Here is an 8,644-nt window from a genome sequence, read left to right as displayed (position 1 = left end):
CGTCGTTGTTCATCTCTCTAACAAAAGTTGATCTATGGGAACATTGTCTCCCATCCTTTAGACTGGTTGCTATGGCCAACGTTTCTTCTTCAAACACCGTATAATTGCCCTCTGTGGCACTCTTCTTCTGACCCTCAAATGCGATAGGGTGTCTATTCTACAGTTAGGCACCACTCAACGCATGACTACGCACCTCAACGTAAGCTTTAATAGGTTGGGTCACACTCACGGACCCAAGAATTGTCCCTCTCCTCGGGGCTTGCTTCAGGACACGGCTGTCGACACTCAACCGTCCCTTCTCTTCCTTCCATAAGCAGTCTTGTGCTTGATACGGAGCTTTTGTAGGTCTAGTGAATCCTGCACCCGACAATCTCCTTGACTGTCTTCGGAGTTTAGACGACTCTGACTGCGCCATACGACAATCACTCTTCGTAGGCGATTCCAATATGGGCAAACTATCACGTTTCCCATCACCACATCTCTTCATGACACACCTTGTGTCTTTCTGAACACGACCCTCTCTCAGTTGCATGGCCGAGATCATTCTCAGTCCTTTGGGTTGCCGAAGGTCTGTCTGCACAATGGTGGGGGTAGACCCCGTGATCATCAGACATTTGGCTGCAGGCATTATGATCACTTGATGTTCGAGAAGGAATTCCATTTTGAGGACTACGTCAAAGTCATCCATGCCTACAACCACAAAATCAACGAAACCGCTCAATCCTTCCAACTGTATCGTTGTCCGTTTCACTATCCCAACGACAGGTAGAGCTCTAGAATTTACGACCTTCATTTTTCCCGTACTCTTCTTCCAATGAAGGTTTAGTCGTCTGGCTTCGACCACTGTTATAAAATTATGAGTGGCACTGGAGTCAACCATAGTGCCTTTGCATGCTTTCGGTTGATCCAGGTGTCAACATATATTAGGCCCCTTTTAGTACGACCACTTGTCTCTCTCGGTTTCTTCTGAAGGGACGACAAGAGTCTTATGGCTCCCACTCTAACATTCTGAACTCCTTCTACTTGCCCAACTTCCTTCTCTTGTTGACTCGACGTGTCATCTGAGTCTGCAGCTAAAGAGGCCCGAAAGGCATAGAAGACAGCTTTATGTAGGCATTCCCTTGCCCGATGTAGTCCGTTACAAATGTAGCAACTGATAGGAGTGTGAGATGTCCTCTGACTATTGGGCCTTTGCCCCATGTTCCCCGTATTTGACTGGAAAGGCTTGCGGTCTCTACCGGGACTTCTACTTCCACTGACAGCTTCGGAAGAATTTGGTCGGCTGTTTTGATCTCTCCCAGGTGAAGAGCTTTATTGACGTCTCGTCTCTTGAGCGTCACTAGACAGATCAAACAAACGCTCAGCTGTTGCATAGGCTGACACAAGGTCTTGAACTCTCTGTTCGTATAACTCAGTCCTTGCCCATGATTTTAACCCTTCAACAAAACTGAAGATTTTGTCCTTCTCGGTCATATCAGATATGTCTAACATCAGCCCCGCAAATTGCTTCACATATTTCCGAATGGTTCCAGTGTGCTTTAATTCCCATAGTTTCCATCGAGCCAGAATGTCGACATTCTCGGGGAAAAACTGTGAGCGAAGTTCTCTCTTCAAACTGTCCCAAGTGTCTATTACGCAACGCCCTTCTTGAATGTCAATATATCGGGACCTCCACCATAACTTTGCATCCTCAGATAGATGCATGGTCGCCAATGTCACTTTGGCTTCCTCCGCCACGGTGTTTGTGGCTTTAAAATACCGCTCAATATCGAAGATAAAGTTTTCCAATGCCTTTGCATCCCTTGGCCCACAGAAGGGCTTGGGTTCTGGGATCTTTATCTTGCCAATTGTAATCGCTCCTCCAGCCGGAGCTTGATTGGCCAACGCTCGCATCGTAAGGTTCACCTTCGTGTTCACCTCTACGATTTCATTTCTAACGACATCCAGGGTGGCTCGAAAGTCCTCTGTCATACCATTTATCATCTCCATTATATCCTTCTGAGAGTTATCTAGCTCTGTAACTCGCTCCTCCATTCGGGCAACAGAGCCCGATGAACTGTTCCCACGCTCGTAGGGAACATTTTCAATTTTCCTGATTTGTGACTCTAACGTGTCAACTCTAGCCAACAAATCATGTATGGGTAATCCGTCCAGGCGACCAGACACCGCATCAACAACATCGACTCTCTTGGCAACTTTCTCAAGTCGTTCTTCCATAAATCGGATGGAATCAGAAACTTTCTTTAGGTGGAGCATTTGCTCTTCGATCACCACCAACCGTTCTTCATGGGTCTTGCCCGTTCGTTTTACCGTCAACATCTCTCTGTCTAAACTGTCAGCCAATTTGGCTCTGATACCACTTGTCACAATCGTAGCGTTTCAACCTCGAGAAGGACGATTGTGCGACACTTGTTCTAACTCAACGAACAAGCCAGTCGATAAAAATCCAAGAGTTGTAGGTAACGTCGACGTATGTCGTAACCTTCCTTTGCGTTTTAGGGAAATTTTATTTATTAAACGCGGGAAAGAAAGAAATAAATTGAAATAGACGTTACGATAAGCATTAAAGACCGTCAATTGCAAGGAAAAATGGTTGCTTCCAAAGAGTACAACTAATGCTCGAGCGGGGATTCAACTGGTATGTCTCCCCTATAATACATTTTGAACATTTTCAGCTCTGGCAGGCTTGCATATGAAAATGCCGAAACGTCACACCCAAGATTTATGATCTAGAATGAAAAGCAAACACCTAAACTAGTCATGGAAACTAAAGATGAGATAAACTGGGGATAATCGGAGCATATAACCAAAGGTAAACACACTTTGGAAAAATATGTCCGTGACACCCGACACCAGCACCCACCATCGGGCCCATGCGCACGGGCCCATGCGTATGGCCAGGCGGCAAGCCAAGCAACCGCGCGCGGGGCTCCAGTCGGCCGCCCATGCTCGCCCAGGTATGGCGCGCACGACGTCCGCGCACGCTCGCCGATGCTAACATTGCGCGCAGCCTACACCAGCGACAGGCGCGCGCGGCCCCCTAGTGCGCTCGCCCCGTGTCTGCCCCAGTTCCAGATGCTCCGAGAACCTCCCAGAAGCTTCAAGAAGGACCTAGACACGCCCATGTGCGTGCTGCCTCGCCCATGCTCGACCTAGACAGCCTCAGAAGCCTCTAGAACGCCCTAGACAGTGCTGGAACGTGCTGGAATGCGCGAGAAGCTCCCGAGAAGGCCTCAGAATGTGCTGGATGATTCTGAAACGTGCTGGAACACTTTAGAAGGCTATTATGACGGTTAAGAAGTGTCATAAAAGGTCTAATCCTCTCTAGAATGTTCTAGGCTTCCTTGTAATGTACTAAATGATCTTGTATCATCTAGAAACTCCCTTGGCCGACCTTCTAAGGCCCATGGTTGGTGTGGAAGGTCTATAAATACTTAGGGAGGGCCTCATTTGTACCAAGCCTTGCAACCTTGCAACTTTGCATGTGTTAGCCAAGCAAGGTCACCTTGCCATACCAAGTCTCCTTGCCCATGGCCCCCATGGCAAGAGACAACATATTTGTACCCAAATGTGTATTAATCTATTCTTGGAATGCAGTGTATCATTCCCAAGACGTATCCATCCAAACTCCCTTATCCTTCCAACCTCTCTCGTGTCTTGCAACCAACCCAATTAATTTCGCTGCAACACGTTGGTGTAGTGCTTGGCGCACTACCCCTTCCCGAAAAGGCTTACTTGGCTACGTGGGCATTGTAGTTAGCCAAGTGCCGCACGTATGGTTAGCTTCAGACTTTAACCACGTGACACTAGCCTCATCAGTCGTCTTCCTTTCTCTATCAAATAGCCGCCGACCCTCTTCTCCGGCGACACTCCAGCGGCCACACCCACCGAACGCCCAGCTCTGTAGTCGACGACGGTCTACGTTCACTCTGTACGGCTTCAGGAGCATTGTTTCTTCTTCGTTCGAGACTCCAGCGTGAACGAACAACAAGTTCTAGATCACGTTTTCAATGACTGGGTGTGTGTTTCCGGCTGCGGCGGCGTTTTTGGCTTAGGGATAAGTGTCACTCGTGGAAGTTCAATAGGTGTTAATCTTTGTCCAAGGAAGTGAATTTTCAAGGATGATTGTCGATCGAGGTAATTAGTTTCAAAATTGTTTGCATGCTTTAAATGGCGATTCATATGTGGTCGATTGTTAATTGACATCTCGGATTGAATGAACTGTTGATCTTACCAAGGGGTAGCCATACCTGCTGGGCTACATGAACTATGCATTTTTCCTACTTTGTATTTGAACTGAATGATTGAAAGTTTTGTTTGTATGGATGTATTTGTTGATCGAAAGTTCTTTTTACCGATTGAAGAATTTTCATTTGAAAGTATTGAAATATTAGTGTTATAAAAAGTATGAAAATACCATTCATTATAGGAGTTTCAGCTTGAAGCATTTAGGTTTTAAAACTTATTTGCTTGCAATATTTTGATTTTGAAAGTATTCTTTCTAGAAAAATTTTGACAGAAAGTTCTGTGAATTTCAAAGCTTGATATGAGAATTGCTTATTGAGTATTTTTGTACTAATCTTTGATTTCAAAGTGTTTTCAGATGGAAAATCAGGTGATAGTTTTAAAGGGTAGTTAGGGTGACTCTATTCTGAAGCAGCCACCAAGCAGAGTCTAAGTTGAATTTTCGTTTCCTTTGATTATTTGATCTTTACAAACTCTTGTCTAATTTGGTCAGTTTAGCCTTCTCGATTCCCATTGTCAGCCATTTCTATTTCCCAATCTAGACAATGTTTTCTAACCTTTCTTGCTTATGATTCTACAAATTACTATAATCCCTCATCGTTTCACCCAGATTTGTGCTTTCATTGATGCAAAGGTCAAATGGGTTAGAGATCCATACCTTGATTTTGCAGTTCAAAGAGAGAAAAACCTCAAACAAGTAATTTCCCTTAAGAATATAATAATTTCGAGTCCTTTAACATCTGTTCCACTTTCTTCTTGTCTTTTTGCTTAATCAGAACCTCAAAGTTCCCACTACCACCATCTCCAAGTTCTTCGAGTTATACCCTTATGTTTTCATCCAATTCCAGCCTAGTCTTGGACTCCATCCTCATGTCAAAATCACCTCACAAGCTTTACTTCTCCACAAGGAAGAATCAACCATTCATAACTCTCGACTGCATAGAGATGATGTTGTGAAGAGGTTAGCAAAACTATTGATGCTCATAGGGGTTGGAAAATTTCCCCTATATGTTATTGAGAGGTTGCAATGGGATTTGGGTTTACCCTATAGGTTCATTCCAACCCTTCTTGCTGGTTATCCTGAATATTTTCAAGTTTGTAGTGTGAGAGACTGTTTAACAGGTGAACAAACTCTTGCATTAGAGCTACTTTCTTGGAGGAAAGACCTTGCAGTCTCTGAATTGAAGAAAAGGGAATCTCTGGAAGGAAATTTTGGGAGAAGGAAAATAAATCATATTCCATTTCCAATGAGTTTCCCGAGGGGTTTTGATTTGCAAAAGAAAGTGATGAATTGGGTGGAGGAGTGGCAGGATTTGCCTTACATTTCGCCCTATGAAAATGCATTCCATCTAGCACCAAATACGGACCAAGTTGAGAAATGGGTTGTGGCTGTTCTCCATGAGTTGCTTTATCTTACGATCTCGAAGAAAACCGAAAAGGAGAACATCTTCTGCTTGGGAGACTATTTGGGGTTTGGTTATAGGTTTAAGAAAGCCATAGTTCATCACCCAGGTATATTTTATGTCTCAAACAAGATTAGAACACAAACTGTAGTTCTTCGGGAGGCTTATAAGAAAGATTTTTTTGGTAGAGAAGCACCCTTTGATGGGGATGAGGCATCGGTACCTTCACCTTATGAACAAAGTTATAAGGAAACCTAGACCAGATGTCATATTAGCTTCTTCCAGAGGTAAAAGTAGCAATATTGCATTGGCCAATAAAGAAGTTTAAATGAAAGATTTTGTTGTCCTTTTTCATTCATCGGTCTTGAGGAATACTATGCTGTCTCATAACAGTGCATTTCATGAGTGAAAACAGTATTAAAGCCTTCATGATCAGACATGACTCTGGCAGTTGAATTTTTTTTCTTAAGAGCTTGGTGACATCTTGGTAGAGCATCAGAGAAATTTTGTTAGTTAAATTGTGTTTAGGTTAGCGTTAATTGACTTGTATTCTCCCTTTTGAGGTAGAAGGTTCAATAAAGGGTAGTGAATAGTTTGACATAACAATTGTTTGTAATAAATTGCTTCCGTTGAATTGTGTAAGTTGTAAAAGTTCATATTTCTTAAGTTTTCCATGTTTTTGTTATATAGGTATATTAAAAAATACAGGCTGTTACAAAATTCTTCCCAAATTTTTTAGTTGTGCAGTGGTCCATCTTCTTCTACTATCCTCTGTAGCTTTCTGAGTTCTCTGACTATAGCTCGACCTTTAAGCTTTTTAAGCTTTCTTAGGCTTTTCCATATAGAGGTTGAGCTAACTGAATTTTCCTGTAACACTAACATTAATCTTTGGCTTTACCTTTGTGTTGTAACATGTTATTACTACTTAGTGACTTCCATTACAATATCTATTAATCTAACCTTCATTGTTGGCTTAAGTTGTTCTGGTGTAATATGTCAGTAGTTTGTAATTTTAGAGAAAGACCTTAAGGCATGTAGGAAAATAATAGGAAGGCAATTGTCAATTGTGAAGTCAAGCACATGAATGTTTTGACTTTTGAGTATGAGTATTATTGTATTATATAATACAACAAGAATGCCTTCATTGTTTTTTTTTTTTATGACTAATAAAATTGCTCTGAGTTGTAATATGCATTATGCATATATGTGGTTCTGAGTTTGTATAAATATTATTTCTTATAGTGTATTTAGTTTCTTTAAAATATTAATAATAATAATAATAAATATAAAAAAAAGTTTCTTTTACGAAATTTTATACACTGTCCAACTTTTTACTGAATCAAACTCCAAAAATATTGAATCCAAAAATAATTAAAGAAATTGTAATGTATAACCAAATAACTTGTATATTTTGTAAATACAACATAGTTCTGATTTTTTTTTTTTATCTTTCACTTTTTTTTTGGTGAAAAATTGTTTTATAAAGGATTAGGACTTTAGTGAAATAACTCTCAAATTCCCTAATGGATAGCCAGTTTTAATACTCCTAACGTATGCAACTTTAGTGGAATCTGGATGGATATTATTGGAATAACTCCTAACGTCAAATAAAAAGCCTACATCAGAAACTTCTTTTTAAAGGAACATGACTCTTTTAATGGATAAACAAGTCCTCTGGACGGGGTCCATATGAGAAAAGAATTCTAGAAAGTTTCTTATCAATGATCTTTGTCAATATTCTTCCTTTGCAAAATGAACCAAAAATCTTTGCAATATTCTTCGTACCTCCTACTCATCCTCTAGACTTGTTTATCCATTGAACAAAAACAAAGGCTCCATAAGATAGGGTATTTTTGGGATATTGCCTAAAATCAAGCGAAAATCTTCTATATATTTTTTTGTGCCCAACTCTTCTATCTTAGATTTTTATCTTTCTATATATTCTCATTTACAAAGATCAAGCCTAGGTCTTGAACTTTTTCCATAAGAAGTGGAACCCTCTATTGAGGTGCTAAGAACGATAATGTACGAGTCAGTCCGTGAAAAACTCACAACTGCTACGTGGGCTTCTTCATCCTAATCGAATTTGCGGAAATTCCATCATCTATCCCATGAAAGGGAAATAGAATTGATTATGTATAATAATCAGTGACTTTGAAAGGAGTGCAAAAGAAAGGCAGAGGAGAAAAGGCGAGACCAAAAGCTTTACCGTCTTCTTTTGGAGCAGGAAGCCTCATTCCTTCTTATTTCCTTTTATTCATTCCCAGTTTCAGCTCTTCTTGCTAAGGATGGATCACTCTTTCATTCGTGAGGTTATTAGATAAGTGGCTTAAAAGGAGAAATAATGGTCGAAATACCGTAGGTATTAGCTCAAATTCATGTATATCAAGAAAAGCTAAAAGACAGACACCCATTCACTTGTCTTAGTGTACATAAAGTCAAATTATTCGATTTGACATTCTTCCATTTCCTAAAGTCCTAAAAACAAGGTGCGTGCAGACGCGAGGTTCTAATTGATCAGTAGTTGAAGGAGAGAAAGTAGCTTATTTCTAAGAAATTCTTATTACTATGGTATGATGAACAAGTAAGAAGGAGGGAAGGAAAAAGTCCCAACAAAAGGAACCTACGACAAGGAAGGAAAGCCTATTACCCACAAGAGTGCAGAATCAAGGAAAAGCTGCGGGTACGAGCTCTCTTTCATTCGTCGAACTCAAGCAATCTCCGTTTTACACCTCTATTAAACTGAATTAGTTGGCTTTCCAAACTAGTAAAAAGACTAGAAACCTTGGACCTATGGCTATCCAACCAGGTCTTTCCACATAAAGGGGAAAGAGGTAGAAAGGAATAGCGAAGATGAGTTAAAGATCAAGAGGCATCAAAATGAAATTCTCCTTATATCTTTTCTTTCGAGATGATTAACTTCCTTATTTTTATATCTTGAGTCTATCTTCTTCTTTCTTTATGTAAGACCCAAACTTTGGGTAGTGTAGTCTTTT

At 40.8% G+C, this 8,644-nt stretch overlaps 1 pseudogene; it reads left to right on the top strand.

The window, feature by feature from the left end:
• Positions 1 to 3,434: 3,434 nt before the first annotated feature.
• Positions 3,435 to 6,319, top strand: LOC116406033 (annotated as a pseudogene).
• The last annotated feature ends 2,325 nt before the right edge of the window (positions 6,320 to 8,644 follow it).

This window comes from Cucumis sativus, unplaced genomic scaffold, assembly GCF_000004075.3.
Source record: "Cucumis sativus cultivar 9930 unplaced genomic scaffold, Cucumber_9930_V3 scaffold58, whole genome shotgun sequence".
NCBI classification, from domain to species: domain Eukaryota; kingdom Viridiplantae; phylum Streptophyta; class Magnoliopsida; order Cucurbitales; family Cucurbitaceae; genus Cucumis; species Cucumis sativus.
The sequence above is the reverse complement of the archived record's forward strand: the minus strand, read 5'-3'. Positions and strand labels throughout refer to the sequence as shown.